This window comes from Enhydra lutris, unplaced genomic scaffold (assembly GCF_002288905.1).
Source record: "Enhydra lutris kenyoni isolate GAN:26980312 unplaced genomic scaffold, ASM228890v2 scaffoldscaffold7, whole genome shotgun sequence".
NCBI lineage: Eukaryota > Metazoa > Chordata > Mammalia > Carnivora > Mustelidae > Enhydra > Enhydra lutris.
In genome coordinates, this window is record NW_019154091.1 from 2,965,472 (window position 1) to 2,986,712 (window position 21,241).

The 21,241-nt window shown below is 40.4% G+C and overlaps 1 protein-coding gene across 3 annotated transcripts in view; it reads left to right on the plus strand.

Moving 5' to 3' along the window:
• LOC111142162 (N-acetylglucosamine-1-phosphate transferase alpha and beta subunits) overlaps positions 1-21,241 on the plus strand; it is an 87,569-nt gene that overhangs the window by 4,231 nt on the left and 62,097 nt on the right. Inside the window, exon 2 of one of the 3 annotated variants that reach the window (XM_022495157.1) lies at positions 13,219-13,250. The exons of the other annotated variants lie outside the window; for them this stretch is intronic. The gene's annotated coding sequence lies outside the window, so the exon portion shown is untranslated. The remainder of the gene's footprint in view (positions 1-13,218; positions 13,251-21,241) is intronic. 3 annotated transcript variants of the gene reach the window in all.

A 21,241-nucleotide genomic window follows, 5' to 3' on the forward strand; every position in this document is an offset into this window, starting at 1 on the left:
TTGTGATCTGTCAAATAAATAAAATCTTAAAAAAAAAAAAAAAGGAAGACTATAAATAGTTTCCAATCAGTTGTAGGCCAAGTTTTGCCACCAAATGAGTTCAGGTGGTCAGGTTTTGTTGCCAAATAAGATACAAAAAGGTCTTCAGTGTTGAGAAGTTTCTGGATTTCAGGATTGCGAATAGAAAATTGTAAATCACTGCTGGGTGTGTATGTGTGTATTGGCACGTATGGAAACAAGTACGCCAAAGTTAACTTCCATGAGGAAACAGATTTAGGAAGAATATACCCACACTGGGTGGTAACTTGTCCCTGGACTCCCTGCTCCATTTTGGTTGCCTGCCTTCTGCCATTTTGGATTAATGAGATGTTTTTGTTCAGTGAAGAGGAGAGTTGAAAACTGGATCCAGCCAAAATCATGCTCAGCCTTGGTGACCAGTTTCTCATCCTGGCTCAATTGGAAGAAAGAAATTAGTTACTATGTTTGTATTTGATTAGTTCTTTCATTAAACAGATATGTTTTGAGTGTGTTCTTTGTCAAAGGCAACAAATAGGTAGAGTCCAAGGGACCTGGTCTGAGAATTGTGAGACAGCCTCTGGCTTGATTCTAGTTCCAACGTAAACTGTGACCTTCAGTGCTTTCCATGCTATGTTAGTATTCCCAGCTGCCTTCTGGTTTGTGGGGCAGCCAGTCTTATCTGTTATCTCATGTAGATTTCTTTTGGGGTGAGGAAAGCTTTCTTTATTAAAAATAATGTTTTAAAAAGTCGAGATTTCTAAGACCCCCATTTTAGCTTTAATGTTCTGTGAATATACATTTATTGTTTCATATGAGAAAGCATGAACTATAATGTAATGTTGTTTGGACTAGAGAGAAAATGCCGGTGGCCACACAGAGCCTTTTTAAATGGTCTCTTTCTTTTGCGGGGTTTGGGAAAGATACACAGCCCCGCTAACTGTCAGATCAAAGCAGGGACCTAGTCTTAGTCTCTCCTGCATTCTTAGCACTAGGAAGTGCTTGGTACCCAGTTGGTGCCAGATAAATACTTGATATGGATGGGTGAATGCATGAGTTAATTGGTGTGATCTTAATAAACATCCCTTTAAGCTCATTTCCAAAAAAAAGTTTAGATTTCTACCCCGATGCAGACCCATCTTTAGCTACCTTTGATTTCTCAGACACCATTGGTCTGATTGTACTTTGTATGGTAAAAAAGGTGTTAGTGGATATACAATTTATAGCTCATTTTTGGCCATCTTTGTCTAGTTGAGGTGAAGCCATAGTATATATATGTGAGTACCAATACAAGGAATAAGTAATTGAATGAATGGGTACACAGTAATTGCTTAGAAAATCAGAGGGAAAGAATATTACGGGTTGAGGCATCCCAGAAGAAGTTGAGATTTTTATAAAGGAGGCAGGAACTTTGCTTTTGAACTGTTAGTGGTTTAAAGTTGCAGCTGGTATCAGCAGCACTTCGGTGCACTTGACAGAATCCAGCTCAGACCTGCCTTAAGAAAAACGTAGTTTTTTGACTCATGTAGTTGACAAACAGGGTTAAACTTCTCACAGGGTTAAATAGAGGTGCTCAGATGATGTCATCAGGAATCTCTTTTTGTCCCTCTTCTCCAGCTCTGTTGGTTTAGTACTCAGGTTAGTACTCAGTGCCCATATGGGAGGAGATTGCTGCCAGCAACTCCAGCTTCTAGTCTGTCAGTCGAGTAACTCTAGCAAAAAGAGTTTCTTTCTCGTTAGTGCCAGCTAGGCCCAGGGTGGCCTGCCCAGCCACGGAATGAGTGTCCTTGCTATGCCCTCATTAACTGCCTGGACCATTCCCAGAGCTAGGATTGTGGGTGGTGCTGTCATTCTCAAGCATATGAACTGAGGGGGTTCCCCAGAGGGAAATCACGAGGCTGTTATCAAGGGAAGGGCCAGAGCAACAGATGGCCTAGACACAGCCTTCAGCCAAAACCCATTTCCTTTCCTGGGCCTTACTGTTGACATTATCACTGTGATAGCTCTTAGCCCTCTACCTTCTTCTAAAAGATGTAAAAGTTATTTCCATTTTGATTAATTATTCTGTCTGTGAAATTGTATTCTTAGTTGGGTGTATTTTTTTTTTTTTATTTTTTTTTTAAGTTGGCTGTGTTACTATACAGTTCTTGTGCCTTTACATCTTTCAGCAATGATTCATTTGAATATGGTGAATTGATAGTTATAGTTTTAGCAATGAGGTATTGTTAACTTTGTTAATGAAATTTAGCATGTTGTGTGATAAAAAAAAAAAACACCTTTTTGCAGCACCTGGCCCACCAGTGTGTTTGAATATTCTCACTCCCTCTTTCTTCACAGAGACTATCCTCTCTGTTCTCCTTGTCTATTCACTGTTCTCTCTCAGTCTTGAATGTTGAGATTCCCCAGGCTTTGCTCTTTGGCCATCTTCTCTTATAGGGGATGTCATATTTCAGACCCCCATCCAGACATTTGTCTGACTTTCCTATCCCCAGCTGCTTTGATGAACTAAGATCTAATTCCACACTTCTCCCTGTCTGCAGTGCAGACCTTACTACTCTGCCTTTCTGACAGACAGTGCTCATTCATCACGGTGCTCTTTCTTCACTGCACCCAGACCTAGCTTCAGAGTATTTTTTTTTTTAAATAGCTTTTTTTAAAAATTTGACAGAGATCACAAGTAGGCAGAGCAGCAGGCAGAGAGAGAGGGGGAAGCAGGCTCCCTGCTGAGCAGAGAGGGGGGCTCGATCCCAGGACCCTGGGATCATGACCTGAGCTGAAGGCAGAGGCTTTAACCCACTGAGCCACCCAGGCGCCCTGCTTCAGAGTATTTTAACAGCATGGGATTCCTCTAGCTCCTGAGAGCTCTCCCAGAAAGTAGGGGAAGAACTTCACCCAAGACCTCAGCAAACCTTTCCGGGAATTGGATCATAGAGCCATTCCTAAAAACACGACCTGAAAGGAGGAAGAGGTTGCTTTTTGACCACTCTGATCCATTCCTGAACTTAGGGCCTGTCTCGTGAACATTTGTGTTATGTGGGTACAGAGTTGTATTAGGAAAGAATAGGTAAGGGGTACTGGTAGGTCATGGCTATAATAAGTGTTGTGTTTAGTAAGCACAACTTGTGGGATGTGTAGCAGTTGTCATATTAAATAAGCACAACTGACGTATAGCAAGTGTCTTTCTCTCCCACTGGCCCTTTAATACCAGTTTTAATATTAGTTCTACCTCTGCCTCTGAGTGAAAACTCAGGTGGGCTTAAGCCTTCTCTTGTCACTCCTAAGTAATAAAAAGTCTCTTTTTTTTTTTTTTTTTGAGATTTTATTTATGTATTTGTCAGAGAAAGAGCACGCATGCAGACAAGCAGGAGGAGCAGCAGGCAGAGTGAGGAAGGAACCCCCTGAGCAGGGAGCCCGATGTGGGCCTCCATCTTAGGACCCTGGGATCATGACCTGAGCCGAAGGCACACACTTAACTGACTGAGCCACCCAGGTGGCCTGGTAATAAAAAGTCTTGTGGTCACTTCAGATTTTAAAACATAATGTCATTTCAGCAACTGCAAGCCTGTTGAATTTGAAGCCTCTTAACCTTCCCAGCTCAGGCCTGCCCTAGGCAGAAAGCCTGCAGTTGAGGAAGGAAGGTTGGGAACAGAGGGCTACTTTTCTCTTTATTCATCCCATGCTTCTCCTTCTCCTCCATAGCTTGTTTCTGCCCCTTTCTAGGGGCCAGCACCCTAGGAGGTTGGAGCACCTAGAAGGAAGGGAAGCAAGGGCAGGAAAGTCCTTCCAATATGAGTGCTGGAGCTCTCTGGAATTTGCAGGTGTTAAAGCTTTTTCTCTCTTGAGTGCTTTCATAGGGTCTCCTTCAGAGACTACACCCTGAGAGCCATGGCTTGCTTTTAACCCTGAGGAGAGCAAATGCCTCTTCATTTAGGCTGGTTGCTTGCTCCTTCCTTGGTCCCTAGGAGTATGATGAGACTATGAGAATCTCATTTCAGTCTCTTTGCTTTTCTTTTGGGGGGCCCTGGACCTGATCTAAGATGACCCTCCTTAGGTATTCTCTTGTGCATGGCACACATCTGGTTCATGGAAGACCAATCTGCTTTGCTTTGTAAGAGAGAAAGTTTATCTTTTTCTTCTACTCTTCTAAGTTCTTGGCTGGGGCCCCTGTAACAAAAGACAGATTGATAAGAGAAAAGCATACGTGTTTATTTGCTATAAGTGTTACATGATGTGGGAGCCTAGGAAATAAAGACTCCAAAAAGTAGTTAAACCTGAGTATTTTTATTGAAGGTTTGATGAAGAGTAGAGTTTGGGAAAATTGTGATAGGATAAAAACAAGAATGAGCTAAGTGTAGTTAGCTGGGGAAACACAAGGCCTGTTCATTAAGATTCCTTTTGGAAATACTTGTCCTTTGGAGATAAGGATAATCTTTTTCTTCCTGCTGTAGGAAGGGCACCTCTTACAGACAGTCTGGGGGGGGAAGGTCAGAAAATTCTTCCTGCACCTGCTATTTCTCAGATTTCTTCAGTTTGAAATATTCAGTAAGCCCCTTAAGGTTCTGTATTTTGGGGTGGTGTATCCTGAACCCTTTCAGCTCAAAGTGGGGGAACATGGGCTGATTCCAGCATAGCAGCGACCTCTCCTTTGACCTCAGAGCAGTTAGCCAGCCCACCCTTCTGTTTTGTGGGTGTGAGACAGTTGTGGCATCCACCTACCTGCATGGTCCTGTCGTGGGCTGTCTTGGTGGTCCCACTGAGCCTTTTTCCTGGCTTGAGGAAAATGGAAAGAGATTTCCACCCCTCCCCTTTAAACAAAATCAAGTGGATTTGCAGAATGCCAGCAGCTTCCTAAACCCTTCCACCATGATTTGGATGAGTTTTCAACCATCTCCTGAGGAAACTTTGCCTCTTGTTTCAAATCTTCACTTTGGAATGTGACATCTGGTCTTTTGGTGCCTCACAAGAAACTTACTTCTACATGCATGTTTTCTTGGAGCAGTTAACTGAGTTTTGCCCATGAGACATAACCTATTTGCCATTTCTGTACTCAGCATCATGAGGACAAAGACACTGCCTCTCTTATCTTGGGGTCCCTGCACCTAGCAGAACACCAGAATCATTCTTCTGACAGCACATTCTTTGTTTGAGCACAGTGCCTGGCCTCTGGGCATAGAGCAGAGAGCAAACTAGGCTGTTCCTGCAGAGGAGGAGTTTGTATTCTGGTTGTACAGTCACACATTAAATGCTTCTTAATGACTGTCGTGAGCAGTGCTACAAAGAAGGAGAGGGTGTTGTGGGAGAGACCAGCAGTGTTCTTTCTGGTGCCTGGGTTGGGAGAGGCTTTCTTGATGTAACTGGAGCTCAACTTTTAAGGGTCAGAATTGCCAAGGCAGAGGACAGAGCAGGGCAAGTGTGCTCTCTAGGCCATTTCTTCACAACCAGGGGTGATTTTGCCCCCAGAGGCATTTGGCAATGTCTACAGATGGGCACAGGGTAGGGTTGGTGCTACTGGCATTCAGTGGGTGGAGGCCAGAGATTCTGCTAGACATCCTACAATACACAGTACAGGCCCCACAGTAGAGATTATCCAGCCCCAAATATCAGTAGTGTTCAGATTCTGGAACCAGCGTGAAGGTCTTGAAGTTGGGGTACATTTGAGAAGGTAAACACAGGCCCATGTGGCTGGATGCTGGAGAGCAAGAGAAAGTGAGGGTCTAGGGGAGACTAGTGCAGTTGGTGGTACCCACTTCCCAGCACTTGGTAGATTAGGTGTTCAGAATTGGGGTGTTTGTCCTGAGAACAATGGGATGCCATTCAAGGTTCTTAGGTACTGTCTTTTTTAGTGAGTGGACACCAGGGATGCTGATGAACTTTCCGTAGTGCACGGGACAGCCCCTATAACAATGTTTTCAGGTATTAAATGCCAGTAGTGCCAAAGTGAAAAAACCTGAATTAGAGGGAGAGCAGGAATGGCTGCAGGCCCTTAAGTAGGAGCCTTGGACTAGGCTGGTCGAAGGGTATGTTAAGAGAAGTGGATAGATTTGAGAGATTTAGGCGGCAAAATCATTGGTCTTTATATTCTATTATGTGCCAGACACTCCGCTGACATCTTGGGATACATAAGTGAGCAAGATAGACGAGTTCGTTTGCTCTGCCAGATGCTAACTATAGATGTTAAGTGAACGAATAGGTGCTTTGTTGAATGATCACTTCTTGGCCTTTTGGCTAAGATCAAGGGTAGGTGCTTTATTGAATGAATAATTATAAAAAATTATTTTTATTCATTGGTTGTGATTGAGCCTTAGTGAGGAAAGATGGTTTATAAATGCTAAATACATGCCATGTGTCCCGTCCCAGGACCGTTCCGTTGGCCAAGACGCTCAATGAAGAGAACAGCAGGAGACCAACCTTCTGGTCTGGTGCCCAGGGTCACAATTGAAGAGTACATTAATCTTTCCTTAGATTAATTAATCTTTCCTTAGAGACAGAGCTGAAAGGTTTGCAATGATTTCTTTACCTGAGTATGCTTTATTATGGTTGATATGAAAACAGAGGCAGTAAGTGCATTAATTTAGCACAGGCTGTGCTGTAGTGTATGTTATTCTAGTTCCTTCTAAAATATAACAAGTGTAGCTGTAATAAGTTCTGCATATTCACCATATATCTTGTAGTAATCTTACTGTCCTTTAGATTGATTGTTCCAGTCTTGTGATCCACATGCAATATCTGTAGCAGGTGATTAGTCAGCCTGTGTGTGATTCATACTTGCACTAAATTAAGCAGGGGGAAAAAAGTGATCTTTGAAAAATGTTACAGACTAAGTCACACTTGTGCAGGGAGAGCCATTTGCATTCTACCATCAGACTAAAAACCGTATTGCCCACTTGAAAATTGCTTCCTAAAATTGTTTCTCCTTTAGGTTCTAGTTTATCCCCCGCCCAACCAATATATCTTCTATTCCCCCTTCACTACCTCATTCTATTACCTTCATTTCTTTCTTTCTTTTTTTTTTTTTTAAAGATTTTATTTATTTGGGAGAGAGAGAGAGAGCAAGCACAGAGGGAGAGAGTGAGAGGAAGAAGCAGACTCCCTGCTGAGCAGAGAGCCCGACTGGGGGTGAGGGGGGCTTGATCTCAGAACCCTGAGATCTTGACTTGACCTGAGCTGAAGGCAGATGCTCAACCAACTGAGCCACCCAGGTGCCCCCATTAGCTTCATTTCTGTCTCTGATTAATTCCAAACTGGATAAAACTTCTTTACCAAATTTGCAGAAGCTGTTCATTCAGCAGATTTACGGAGGTGCTTACTCTGGGCCAGGTACTCTGCTGCCTAGTAGAGAGACACAAAAATAGTTCAGTTTCTTCCTGCTCTCTAGGAGCTCACTCTAGACAGGGAGATGGGCAAGCAAATAGAGAAAATGCATTGTGGTAAATTAAGTTGAAGGACAGGCCTGGGTGTTTCTCAGTGGTTAGGAGTGACATTTGAACTTGATCTTGAAGGAGATAGAATAGGTGGCCCCCATTAACACCACTTTTCAATAGGGAAAGATGCCATAGGTATAAAGGCATGGGTCTAAGAGGCATTATTACTTTTCAGGAACAAAAGTAGTTCTGAAGGGCTGCAGCACACTGAGGATGGAAGCTGGAGAGGCACCTAGTAGCCAATTTAGGACTTGGCTGTTGAATGATATGAAAGAAATTTGGATTCATCCTGAGGAAAATAGAGCCATTCAGATGATTACTATTTTGGAACCTTTATAGAAAAAAAATTTGCCAATCCCTTGGCTTAAAATTACATTCATTCTGGGGCACCTGGGTGGCTCAGTCAGTTAAGTTGTCTGCCTTCCGTTCAAGTCATAACCCCAGGGTCCTGGGATTGAGCCTTGCGTTGAACTAGCTTCTTCCTCTCCCTCTGCCCCCTGCCCTTGCTTATGCTCTCTATCTCTCTCTTTTTCAAATAAATAAATAAAATCTTTTTAAAAATGGTATTTATTCCCTTGATGTGCAAGACACATGGGAACTGGCTCATCTGGGTGGGATTTGGTTGGCTCTGCTACACCTGTCTTTCATCCTGCTGGGACCAGTGGGCTAGCCTACACATGTTCTTTTTTTTTTTAAATAAACTTTTTTCTTTAAGATTTTATTTATTTATTTCACAGATAGAGATGGCAAGTAGGCAGAGAGGCAGGCATAGAGGTGGGGGGGAACCAGGCTCCCCGCTGAGCAGAGAGCCCGATACGGGGCTCGATCCCAGGACCTCGAGATCATGACCGAGCTGAAGGCAGAGGCTTAACAGTGGGTTAACACTGAGTCCCCCAGACACCCTGAGCCTACTCATGTTCTTCTCAAGACAGTGGTGAAGGCACAGAAAATCAGGTAGATACTTGTAAACCTACCTGAGGTTTAGATTTAGAACTGGTGTATTCACTGTCTTTTTATTCCCTGAACCATCAAATTTGTTTCTGCTTTAGGAACTTTGCATTATCAGTCCCATCAGCCTGGAGACGGCTGCCTCCAAGACCGTCATGTAATGAGCTCCTTGTCTTTTTTTTTTTTTTTTTTTTTTAAGATTTTATTTATTTATTTGTCAGAGAGAGGGAGAGCGAGAAAGTGAGCACAAGGCAGGCAGAGGGAGAAGCAGGTTTCCCGCTGAGCAAGGAGCCCGATGTGGGACTCGATCCCAGGATGCCGGGACCATGACCTGAGCCGAAGGCAGCTGCTTAACCAACTGAGCCACCCAGGCGTCCCATGAGCTCCTTGTCTTATATGCCTCAGCACAGTATCACCTTTTTAGATGGGTTTTCCCCACCACCCAATCTAAAGTAGTCTCTTTTAGCAAGCCAGTCCTTATTATAGTTTCTTCCTTCTTCTTTTCTTAATAGTACTTAGTTTGAAAATGTGTGTGTATGCGTATATTTAATGTCTTCTCTGTCTCCACCAAAATGTAAGCTCTGGCAACAGGATTTCTGTCTTATCCAGCCTTTCTGTCTTATTCACCACTGTATCCTCAGCCCCTAGAATAGAGCCTGGCACTAAGTTGAGTGCAGACATAATTTATCCTAGTATCTAAATATAGAAAGGTTACCTGCAGTGATCAGTTTCTAAATTCAACCTTAGTAGAAAGTAGATAGGTTTAGTTGATAGGCATATATAATTTTATTAGGGTTCTTCAGAGAAACAGAATCAGTAGGATGTGTATCTGCATGTGTATGGAAATAGATTTATTACATAGAACTGGCTCACGCGATTATGGAGGCTGGCAGGTCTCCAAGATCTTCATTTAGCAAGGCTAGAGACCTCGGAGAGCCAGTATACTTAGATTAATTCTAATCTAAGTCTAAAGGCCTGAAACTCAGAAAAGCTGAGTATAGTCCCTGTCTTAAAATTGGCAGACTTGAGAGCCAGGAAAAGCTGTTGTTTCAGTTCAGATCCAAAGGGAGGAAAGACGATGTTCCAGCTCAAGGCAGTCAGGTCAGAAGCAGTTCTCTCTCACTCAGCCTTTTTATTTTATTTAGGCCTTCAGCTGAGGCGCTGAGGCCCATCCACAATAGGAGAACAAATGCTTTACTCAGTCTACTAATTCAAATGTTAATTTATCCAGAAACACCCTCAGTGACACATCCAAAATGATGTTTGATCAAATATCTGGACACCCCCCGGCTTGGTCAGATTGACACATAAAATTAACCATCATTAAAATGTAATAGGTTTTATTTTATAGCAGCTTTAAGTTTATGGAAAAAATTGCATGGGAAGTATAGAGATTTTGCATATACCTCCTCTCTCCCTGCATACTTTCCCCTATTTTTAACATTTTGCTTCAGTGTGGTACATTTTTTTTTTTTACAGATTTATTTATTTATTTATTTGACAGATCACAAGCAGGCAGAGAGGCGGAGGGGGGGGGAAGCAGGCTCCCTGCTGAGCAGAGAGCCCCATGCGGGGCTCGATCCCAGGACCCTGAGATCATGACCTGAGCCGAAGGCAGAGGCCTAACCCACTAAGCCACCCAGGCGCCCCAGTGTGGTACATTTTTATAATTGATGAACCAATATTGATACGTTTTTATTAACTAAGAATATATTGAACGTTAGGATCCATTTTTTGTACTGTACAGTTCTATGAATTTTGACAAATGCATACTGTTAGTTATATCATGTATCTGCCATTACAGTATGGCACAGAATAGTTTCATTGCCCTGATAATATCCTTGTACTGCACTGTGTCTAGTCCTTGCTTCCCTCCCCACTGGCAATGAATGATTTGGGGTATTTTATTTGATTTTTTAATTAAGTAGTTTCCACGCCCAGTGTGGAGCCCAACGTGGGGCTTGAACTCATGACCCTGAGATCAAGACCTTAGCTAAGAACCAGACACTTAACTGACTGAGGCACCCAGGTGGCTTTGATTTTTTTTTTTTTTTAAACTATGTATATAGTTATGTCTTTTCCAAGTTGTCATATAGTTTGTTGCTGGTATTTAGGAAAGCAGTTGACTTTTGTATATTACTTTTGTGTGCTACAACCTTATATCCTGCAACTGCTTGTTTATTAGTTTGAGGAGTTTTGTTTTGTTTTGTTTTTTGGGTTTTTTGGTCAATTCTGTGAAGTTCTCTACATAGTCGTGTCATCTGTCAACAAAGATAGTTTTATTTCTTCCTTCCCAACCTGTATAGCTTTTATTTCCTTTTTTTGTGTTATCACATTAATTAGGACTTCAATGTGTAGCAGTAGTGAGAGATGGTATCCTTGCCTTGTTCCTGAGATTAGAGGGAAAGCCTTGAGTTTCTCACCATCAGGCATAATATTAACTGTAGGTTTTTTGTAAATACTATTTTTAAGTTGAGGAAGTTTCCTTCTATTCCTAGTTTACTGACAGTTTTTTTTTTTTTTAATCAAAAATGGGTGTTGGAATTTGTCTAATGCTTTTTTTAATGCACCTATTATATAAGAACTTTTTTTTTTTAAAGATTTTATTTATTTGACACAGAGAGAGGAGTCATAAGTAGGCAGAGAGGCAAGCGGAGAGAGAGGGGGAAACAGGCTCCCTGCCGAGCAGAGAGCCCGATGGGGGCTCAATCCCAGGACCCTGAGACCATGACCTGAGCGGAAGGCAGAGGCTTAACCCACTGAGCCACCCAGGCGCCTCTTATGAACCTATTATAATCATATGATTTTGTGTGTGTGTGTGTGTGTGTGTGTGTGTGTGTGTACCTATTGATGTGATGGGTTACATTAACTGATTTTGGAATGTTGAACCAGGATTCAGAAATTCATATCTAGAAAATATCCCACTTCGTTCTGGTATATGATTCTTTCTGTACATTGTTAGATTGGATTTGATAACATTTTATTGAGGATTTTTACATCTCTGTTCACGAGAAATATTGTTTGTAATACTTTTCTTCATAGAATGAATTAGGAAGTTTGTTTTCTGGAAGAGATTGTAGAGAATTGGTATTATTTCTTCCTTAAATGTTTGGTAGAAATCATTAGTGAACCCACCTGGGGCTGGTACTTTCTGTTTGGAATGTAATTAATTATTGAGCCAAATTCTTTAATAGGTATATGCCTATTCAGGTTATCTGTTTCTTGTTTGAGCTTTGGTAGATTGTATCTGTCAAGGAATTGGTCCATTTTATTTAAGCTGTAAATCTGTAGTCTTAGAGTTGTTCATAATGTTCCTTTATTACTCTTTTGGGAAGAATATTGTAGTGACTTACTCCTCTTTTGAGTTATTGTTGTAAAACACAAAGAACATAAAATTTATCATTTTAACAGTTTTTAAGTGTACAACTCAGTGGCATTAATTACATTTTCATTGTTGTGCAGCCATTACCACTATCTATTTCTAAAACTTTTTTCATCACCCTAAGCAGAAACTCTGTAACCATTAAGCAATAACCCCATTCACCCCATGGGAGCTGGTAACCTCTCTGTCTGTACAGATTTGCCCATTCTGAATATTTTATATCATGGGCATTTCGTATAATACTTCTTTACTTGTTCTGGCAGTTTCTGCTTGTTTTCAGTGCTTCTGAGGCGGGTGGGGGGATGAGAGATTGGAGTTGCTTACTCTGCCATTTTGATGCCATCTTGCTTCAGACTGATAAGTTTTGATAATTGCTTTTTTCATATAATATTTAATTAAACACTTTATCCTTTCATATTCTGTATGCTCCCACAAAGGAAGATACTTTGTTTTGGTCATTGCTGAATCCTCAGAGTCTAGAACAGTACCACATAATATTTATTGAGTTACTGAATTAAGTAACTAATTTTTAATAATTATTTGAAAATAAGATTTTTTTTTTAAATTTCCATTTATTTGATGAGAGAGAGAGAGAGGGAGAGAAGCAAGCACACAAGCAGGGGGAGAGGCAGGGAGAGGGAGAGGAAAAAGCAGGCTCCCTGCTGAGCGAGGAGCATGATGGATGTGGGGCTTAATCCCAGAACCCTGGGATCGTGACCTGAGCCTACGAAATACACTTAACTGACTGAGCCACCAAGGTGCCCTGAAAATAAGACTTTTTTTTAATAGCTTCATAATATTTGTTTGACTGTACTTTATTTTCCTGATTGCCTATTGTTTAATTATTAGATACTATTTTCAGGTTTTATTTTTATAACTAATTATGGACATTATCATATTTATGCAGGTCTTTGGGTACATCTGTGATGATTTCCATGGCATGTATAAATCAGAAGTAGAGTTAGCCAGAACAAAAGACATTTTGTTTGGTCCTTTGATACATAATCTGAACTGCCTTTCAGGAAAGGGGAGATTTTTTTAAAATGGCTTTGCAGCTATTTAAAAATCTATAACATACTTTTCAACTAATTTATGATTTTTATGCACTGTGACTCATAAAAAAGAGATCTCTTCTTGGTGTATTTAAAAAAATGTTTTCATGTAGCAAATAGTACGAGATAAAATTTGTTTGTTGATAGCAGTGAGTGCAGTATCACAAGCAGATATTTTGTAAAACTATCTCATTTCACTAAACTTTTTTATTTAAATTAAATTTTTATTTAATTAAATTTACTAAAGTAAAATTTAAAAAGAAACCTTCATTTGACTAGTTTTTGTTCCTGGTTTAATAGTTATGGTGGAAATAGCAGGTTCAACTACACTTCATTCATATTTTGGTTATATTTTTCACATAATATATTGTAATTCTTTGTCTCATATTTGTCTTCCCAGCAAACTGTGAGCCCTTTGAGAGGCTAAATAAGGTCAGTGTGTTTTCATAGTCTTAATATCTTATATTTTCTATTGTACTTTGTGGTTGTCAGAATATATGGATATATATTTGCTCACTTGTTTTTTTTTTTTTTTAACAACCCCTTGTAGGATAAATATTACTTAAATTTTATATTTGGCACTTATGTTTAAGTGACTTGTCTAAAATCACAAAACTGGGGCTTCTTTGTATGACTCTTGCTTAACTTTAAGGATTGGATAACCATAACATGATCCAGTGGAAGTTTGTGCAGTGATGAAAGTATTCTGTAATTCTGAACTGTCCCAAACAGTAGCCACTAACCCTATGAGTGCTTGAAATGTGACTGGTGTGACTAAGGTACTGAGCTTTTTATTTAATTTTATTTAGTCTTTTTTTTTTAAAAATTTAAGATTTTATTTATTTATTTAACAGAAAGAGAGACACAACAAGAGAGGGAACACAAGCAGGGGGAGTGGAAGAGGGAGAAGCAGGCCCTCTGCTGAGCAGGGAGCCTGTTGGGGGGCTCTGTCCCAGGACTCTGGGATCATGACCTGAGCTGAAGGCAGACGCTTAATGACTGAGGCACCCAGGCACCCCTATTTAATCTTAATTTAGATAACCATAGTGGCAAGGGTACACCATTTTGAACAGTGCAGATCTAAACTCATAGGTTAAGAAACTTTACCACGACATTATAGTAGAGTTCAGACATTGGCTTGCAGAGTAGAGTACTGGATTTCAAGTCCATCCTATACAATTCTGTGATTCCATAAACTCTGACCAGTAAAACTCTGACCAGAGCTATATAAACGCTGGCCAGTAAAACAAGTAAATCTGTGTATACCCAAAAAGTCTGCTTGAATACATTTTGAAAATATCTTTGGTAGGCTTTTTTTTTTTTTTTTTTTTTTTTTTTTTTTAAGTGTGGTTACAGGAGGTTTTTTTTTGTCCCCCCCCCCCCTTCGAAATAATTTTTTTTACAATGAACTGTCAAAGGTTTAACGTTTTTAATTCTACTTTTTAGTATGATTTCCTTCATTATTTTGCTCCCACCCCCACTATCCCTGTGGCAAACAATCCTCTCCCTTTCTCTGCTCCTTTATTTCCTTAATAATCTCAGTTTTGTGTCCTGGGAAAAGGAGAGAGATTTTATTAAGCTGTCATGATTAACCCTGTCCTTGACTATTATTTTTCCTGTGAGTTATCTCTTTCATTCTGTACTCATTTGAAAGCTGAACAGTAAATATTCCTTAATCATTTTATGCTAGTAAATAGTCCTTAACAAGGGTATCAGCTCCTTGAGGACAGAGGCCTGATTTCCATTTTGTGCTCTTTAAAATGTTCAGCAAATACATGATGTGTGTCTAATTCTCTGAAGGATTCAAAGAAGGTAGGAATGGTCTAGGAAAGTGTTTCTGAGTTTAATTAATGTTTGAATAAATAGTGGTCATGCATCTTGGGTTTGGATCATTTCCTTTATGTGAAATGGGGGAAGTCAACCCAGTTTTAATAACCATTCAACTCCTAATATGAAATGGGTTAATTACTTATTTTAGTCACTTTGCTAAATGCTATAGACTGAATGGTTGTGTCCTCTCAAAATTTATATGTTGAACCTTATCTTCAATGTGACAGTGTTAGCAGCTGGGGCCTTTGGGAGGGGATTATGTCATGAGGTTGAAAATTAGTGCCCTTATAAAGAGACCCCAGAGAGCTTCCTTACCCTCCTGCCATGTAAGGTGACACAAGGAGAAGGCAGTCTGAAACAGAAAGTAGGCTCTCAGCAGACACCCAGTCTGCTGGTACCTTGATTTTGGTCTTCCAGTCTCCAGAAGTGTGAGAAATACATTCCTATTGTTTATAAGCTGCCAGTCTATGATACTTTGTCATAGCAGCCCGGATGGTGATGATGATCTTCATCATCATTGACTTCCTGATTGGTATCAAGAAGAGGAGAGTGAGTAGAAAAGATAAAGCCTAGAATATCTTTAAGATATCTCGGTCTCTCTTGTAATGCCTCTTAATGAAAAATTTTGTTTTCAGAAACTGTGAAGAACATGCTGTAATCTAGGACTATTTTAAACTTCTTTTGGGGGGGACTATTATAAACTTCGAGTATTATTATTAGTGTGTGAATAGCTCTGTCATTGCTACTTAGGGTTTTTACTGTGAGGTTGGAAATTTTTATAGTACCCTTTGAAACAGTACAGGGTACCAATGTCACATTTTTTTTTTCCATCTAATTTTTTTTTTCTTTTTTCTTTAAAGTAGGCTCAACACCTAGCATGGAGCCCACCGTGGGGCCCTGAACTCAAAACCTTTAGATCAAGAGTCAGTCACTTAACTGACTGAGCTACCCACACATCCTGCATGTCTCATTTCTACACTTGGAAAATTGAAAAAGGGACATTTGCTTTTATTTTTTTATTTTATTTTATTTTATTTTTTTAAAGATTTTATTTATTTATTTGACAGAGAGAGAGAGATCGCAAGTAGGCAGAGAGGCAGGCAGAGAGAGGAGGAAGCAGGCTCACTGCTGAGCAGAGAGCCCCATGTGGGGCTCGATCCCAGGACCCTGAGATCATGACCTGTGCCAAAGGCAGAGGCTTAACCCACTGAGCCACCCAGGCGCCCCAGGACATTTGCTTTTACAGAGAGTTTTATACCCTTGTGTGCTTAGCCTGCTGTTGTCTCTTTATTAATTCTAGCCTTTAGCTTTTACCTTGAGTATCCTGGAATGAATCCAAAAGCAGAAAGTCCTGGAAAGAGACCATTTCGTGTCAGCTGTTCCAGAATGTTTGCCTTATGAAACTAGTAGCCATATTTATTCATTCTAGAAGATTTATTGGTTTTGTGCTAGGCACTGTGCAAGGCTCTGGGAATAAAAATTAGAGATCAAGTTTTTGGCTTTGAGTTACTCACAGAGGTTTAGACAGATACTTAAACAGGTAAAGATATTGCAGGATGAACACGTGAACAGCTTGCATGAAAGTATTGCTGTACAGCCCTGTATGATCTGCACATCTTATTTATTCATCAGAATAATTATGTGACATACATGGCATTCCTACCTTCATTCTACAAGGGAAGAAGTTAAGAATCAACAAATGCCCTAGGTCATTTATTGATAAGCGTCAGATTGAAACTCCTGTCTTCTGATTGTAAATCTTGTGATCATTGCACTGTACACCAGTTCTCTTCTGGATAATTACCTTCCTCTTTTCCTTAAGCGGGGAATTCTTCTGATACAAAGGATTATGAGGCTTGTGTCTCAATAACTGTTATTCTTAGACAGGCATGCATTTGAACTTGTTCTAGGATTGTAAAAATCTTCAGCCAATGCATGTACCAGTTTTATAACTTTAAATAAAGTTTGTCATCCACAATTTTTAGTATTTGTGTGCACGAGCCAGTTAAAGAAAGGACTGTTAGACATTCTAAAAATACTGGGGGCAAAACAAATTTATTATGGACTATGGTCATTTATAAACATGCCAGGGAAAGAGATCTGGGTCATGAATTAAGGATGATAAACATAACCAGTTTTGGTATTGGTTGAATGACCACATTTATAAATGTATGTTTGACAAAGCTGGCTCTGTGTAAGCAAGCATCAGAGGAGCTCAGCCTGGATGAAGCTAAACAGGAACATGAGCTCTGGGGTTAGGTCTATTCACATCTCAGCCCCATTACACACTGCTGTGTGGCCTGGGGCTTCTCTTTGGGCAATGACCCATTGCAGTGCATGCCTCACAGCTAGTACCTTGTTGCAGGGATTCAGTGGGGAGGAGAGGAGCACCTTCATGGTGGTGCTTGGTGAATGTGGGAGTGTGCCCCTTCTCCTCTGTGATCAACACATTAAGACTGACTGGCTGCAATTTGTAAAAAAAAAAAAAAAGAAAGAAAGAAAGAAAGAAAGAAAGAAAACAGAAAAAAGACCAAAAAAAAGACCAAAAATTGATCTTGAATGCTTTGAATGCCATGATTATTAAAATGGAGTCGTAAAAGTGATAGATATTTTAAACTAGTAGAATAAACTACCTTTAGATGATTTTTTTTTCTTTAGGTGATTTTTATATATTTGTCAGAGAGAGAGCACAAGCAGAGGGAGAAGCAGGCTTCTTGCTGAGCAAGGAGCCTTATGTGGGACTCGATCCCAGGATCCTGAGATCATGACCTGAGCTGAAGGCAGACACTTAACCCACTGAGCCACCCAGGTATCCCTAGATGATTTTTATAATTGTTAATAATATATTGCTTATGTGGTATTTCAGAGTTCATACAGTATTTTAGTAAATAGTATTCTAGTTCATTGTGTCTTAAGTTTTACCAACAAACCACTTTTAGTACATGGCAAAAAAAAGTAAATACTCTGAAAAGAATAGTGTAGAGAGGTGTGTGTAGAGGGGGTGGAAAGGATAGCGCAAAATGGCAAGTAGGAAATTTTTTTTTTTAAGATTTTATTTATTTATTTATTTGACAGAGATCACAAGTAGGCAGAGAGAGAGAGGAAGGGAAGCAGGCTCCCTGCTGAGCAGAGAGCCTGCTGCAGGGCTCGATTATGGGATTATGACCTGAGCTGAAGGCAGAGGCTTTAACCCACTGAACCACCCAGGTGCCCCAAAGAATAGTGTAGAGAGGTGCATGTGGAGGGGGTGGGAGGGATAGCACAAAATGGCAAGTAGGAAATTTTTTAAAGGCCAGCGTTTTGTCTATAAAAATCACATCAGTTTTCTGGTTTTCTCCATAAAAATGTTGCAGTACTATCAATGTAATATTTTAAATGTTTTGCCATTATAAATGATGGTTCAGGAAGATATGCTTTGTTTACTCCTGTCTTAGACTTTTTTTTTTAATGCATGTCAAGGGAGAATCACTGTCCTACTGGAGCAACACAACAGACTGATGAAATACATTTTGTACTTAGTTCATAGTTGAGGAAATTGAGTACCCACAGTTACACAGCTACTAAATAGAAGAACTGGGAGGTTCTCCCCTTGGAGGTGTCCCATGTCCCAAGTCTCTAAACCCAGTCTTTTTTTTTTTTTTTTTTTTAAGAGTTTATTTATTTGGAGAAGATAAAGTGCTTACATGAGCAGGGGGAGGGGCAGAAGGAGAGGGAGGAGCAGATTCCTCACTGAGCAGGGAGCCCAGAGGATGCAGGCTCAATCCCAGTGCCCTGGGATCATGTCCTAAGCCAAAGGCAGATGCTTAGCCAACTGAGCCACCCAGGTACCCCACCCCCAAATCCAGTCTTAATGCTACTCCTGCTGTAACCAGATAATACTTATGAACAAGAAGATGGTATATAATGAATAGTGCTGGGTATGAGTTGATGATAAGTAGAATTGTAAGTAGTTCTGTATCCCCAAGCAGTTTATAACTTAATTGGTCTGACAAGATGCTTCCATGAAGGGGAAAGTAAGTAATGATAAAAAAGCTAAGGGATGCAAGGCAAGAAATGTTAGAGGGCCATGAGTAATTGATTTCCAAATAAGCAGTAGAGATGAAAGTTAAGTTCTGAGGAGGAAGCATTTGGGTTGGACTGAAGAATATGGAAAGGCTTTGTGGACGGAAAGGGACTTGATTTTATAGTAGGTAGTATTTCTCTAACCTTTTTCTTCTGGTCTTTTGTTTATTGCTAATAATGGCTGAAAACAGTATCTCATTGCAAGCTTAGGCCTATTTTGGCTTTTTTGTTGTTTGAAAGTTATTTATATTTATATAGTTTACCCCAGAATAATTTCATAATGGCTCATTCAAATTTCTACTCTCTCCTACGCTACCCTTGATAGTGTAAGAAAATGATCTGCCACTTGTGCTCAGATGATTTTTCATTTCATTTACAAGGTTCCTTTTTGATCCCCCGTATATCACATTACTTATTTCCTTAAAGAGTTTAGCAAGATTTCCCTAATAGGGTATAGTTGACAGTTGGGATTAAGCAGATAGAGCAAATGGTTGTGAAGGAAGAAGATCATGTTTCATTGTTGATGGGTTAAGGACCAGGGATAAGAGACCCAGAGGAGGCTGAAGACAGGAGGAGAAGAGACATGGTGTCCCAATGCAGTTGACATGTGGATTCAGGGAAGAAACTGTGCCAGTCATGGTGCCAGCTGCACAGCCCTGCACCTCCTTCTGTCATATACTCTTAGGGGTGGAAGGGATTTCAAGGAAATTTGGTCAGATCCCATTCATAAAATGTAAAACAGATGTAGAAACAGCCTAAACAGACTAGAGAACTTACATAAGGTCTCATAAAAGTGACAGAGCTGGGATGAAACCCTGTGTCTCCTGAATCATAACCAAGCATTCCTACTACCTTCTCTGAAGTGTGCAAAACTCTTGGCTGATAGGAGAGGAGAACATTCCTAAATGTGATAGATAAGGACCCTTTGCTGCTGTTATTCTTTCTAATACACGAAAGTGGTTTAGAGATGGTGAGATTAATTTATCTGATGAAGGAAAGCACATTGTGTCAACGTACAGTAGTAGTACATCAGCATTTCTCAGCCATTTGTGAAGTATGCCCTCTCTGATATTATCTTCCCATCTTCTGGATAGCACTACGAGCCAAGAACAATGATACTGAACTTTATTTATTGTGGTTTGTTTTATAAAAATAATGTACTAGTTGTCCTTTTGCAGCTACATAGGGATATTGATGGAGAATCACTTCTTTTTTGAATTCAGTAAGTTGATCCAAGTCAATACAATATGTTATTAAAATAGATATACTTTATTTAGCAAAGATGGTATTTTATAGCTATATGTCTGCCATTGGGTTTGGTGTTATGTGTGATACTACCATAGAGCTCATTCCCCTGTTCTTTTGGAATTTCCAGTCCAGTTGGGAGGCCAGTCGTATGCACACACAGCCTCAAATCTACCACGACTTAAATGATAATCCCACCAGTGCTCATCCCCACTACACCTGTTCCTCCTATGTCATTAAGTGGCCCCACTGTCTCTTCAGTCACTCATATTAGAAATACCGGAAACCTAGCATCACCTCGCTTCTCTTCCCCTTCTTCACTCCCTCATCCAGTCTGGTAGCAGATCCCTCTAACAAACCCTCAGTACCCCAGCTGAACTGTCAGCAGACTTCTGTTCATCCTTTAATACTGCTAACATTGCTTCTTGAGGAAAATCTTTGTGTCTTCCTAAATGAGGTGCTCCTTCTTCAGTGCAGTTGTTGGCAGTAAAGTTCTCTGTTAATCATTGGCTGTACAGTTTGTTCAAGTCAAGGAACTTACTTTATTTCTCTTTAAAAATCCAGTACAAGGTACATTAGACCCTCAGTTTTTAAATCAGTACATTGAGTGATGGGAGGATTACATTAGACCCTCAGTTTTTAAATCAGTACATTGAGTGATGGGAGGATTATTAGTTGAATTTGGGGTGTTTATAAAGCATTCCAGTGAAGTAAGGTTGTCAGGATAGACAGAGTTCAGATATTGAAAACCTGAATGCTGTGCAAAGAAAAGAGCAGTTATAGCTGAGCACATGGGTCCACACGGCCTCCCCTGTAGCCACATGTCATCACGTGACTGCATTCTGGCCATTGAAAACAGAAGTGGTAGGTGCCCCTTCCAATAAGTTTCCTTAATGGAGGGGCATATCATTCCCTAGCTCACCTTTCTGCTGGCTGGAATGAAATCTAAATGATGGAGGTTCCCATGGTCATCTGAATGTACCCGGGCCATGCATCCTATGGTTTGCACAGTAGGAAACTAGAAGAAGTCTTGGTAGGAAGGAGGGCATTCCAGGAAGAGGAATGAAATGAAAGGACACATTTGAAAGTCAGATAGAAAAAGATGACCTGGCAAAGGAGATTGAAAAGGAGTCACTAGAGTGATGGGAGGAAAGCTAGGGAAGTGGTTCAGTAAAGAGGAACCGGGTAGCTGCTACCCAGTTGAGTAAGAGAGAGATGGGGAAAATGTCACTGGATTCCACAACATGGAGGCCTTGGTAAGACCCCAGACATGGTAAGGACAGAAG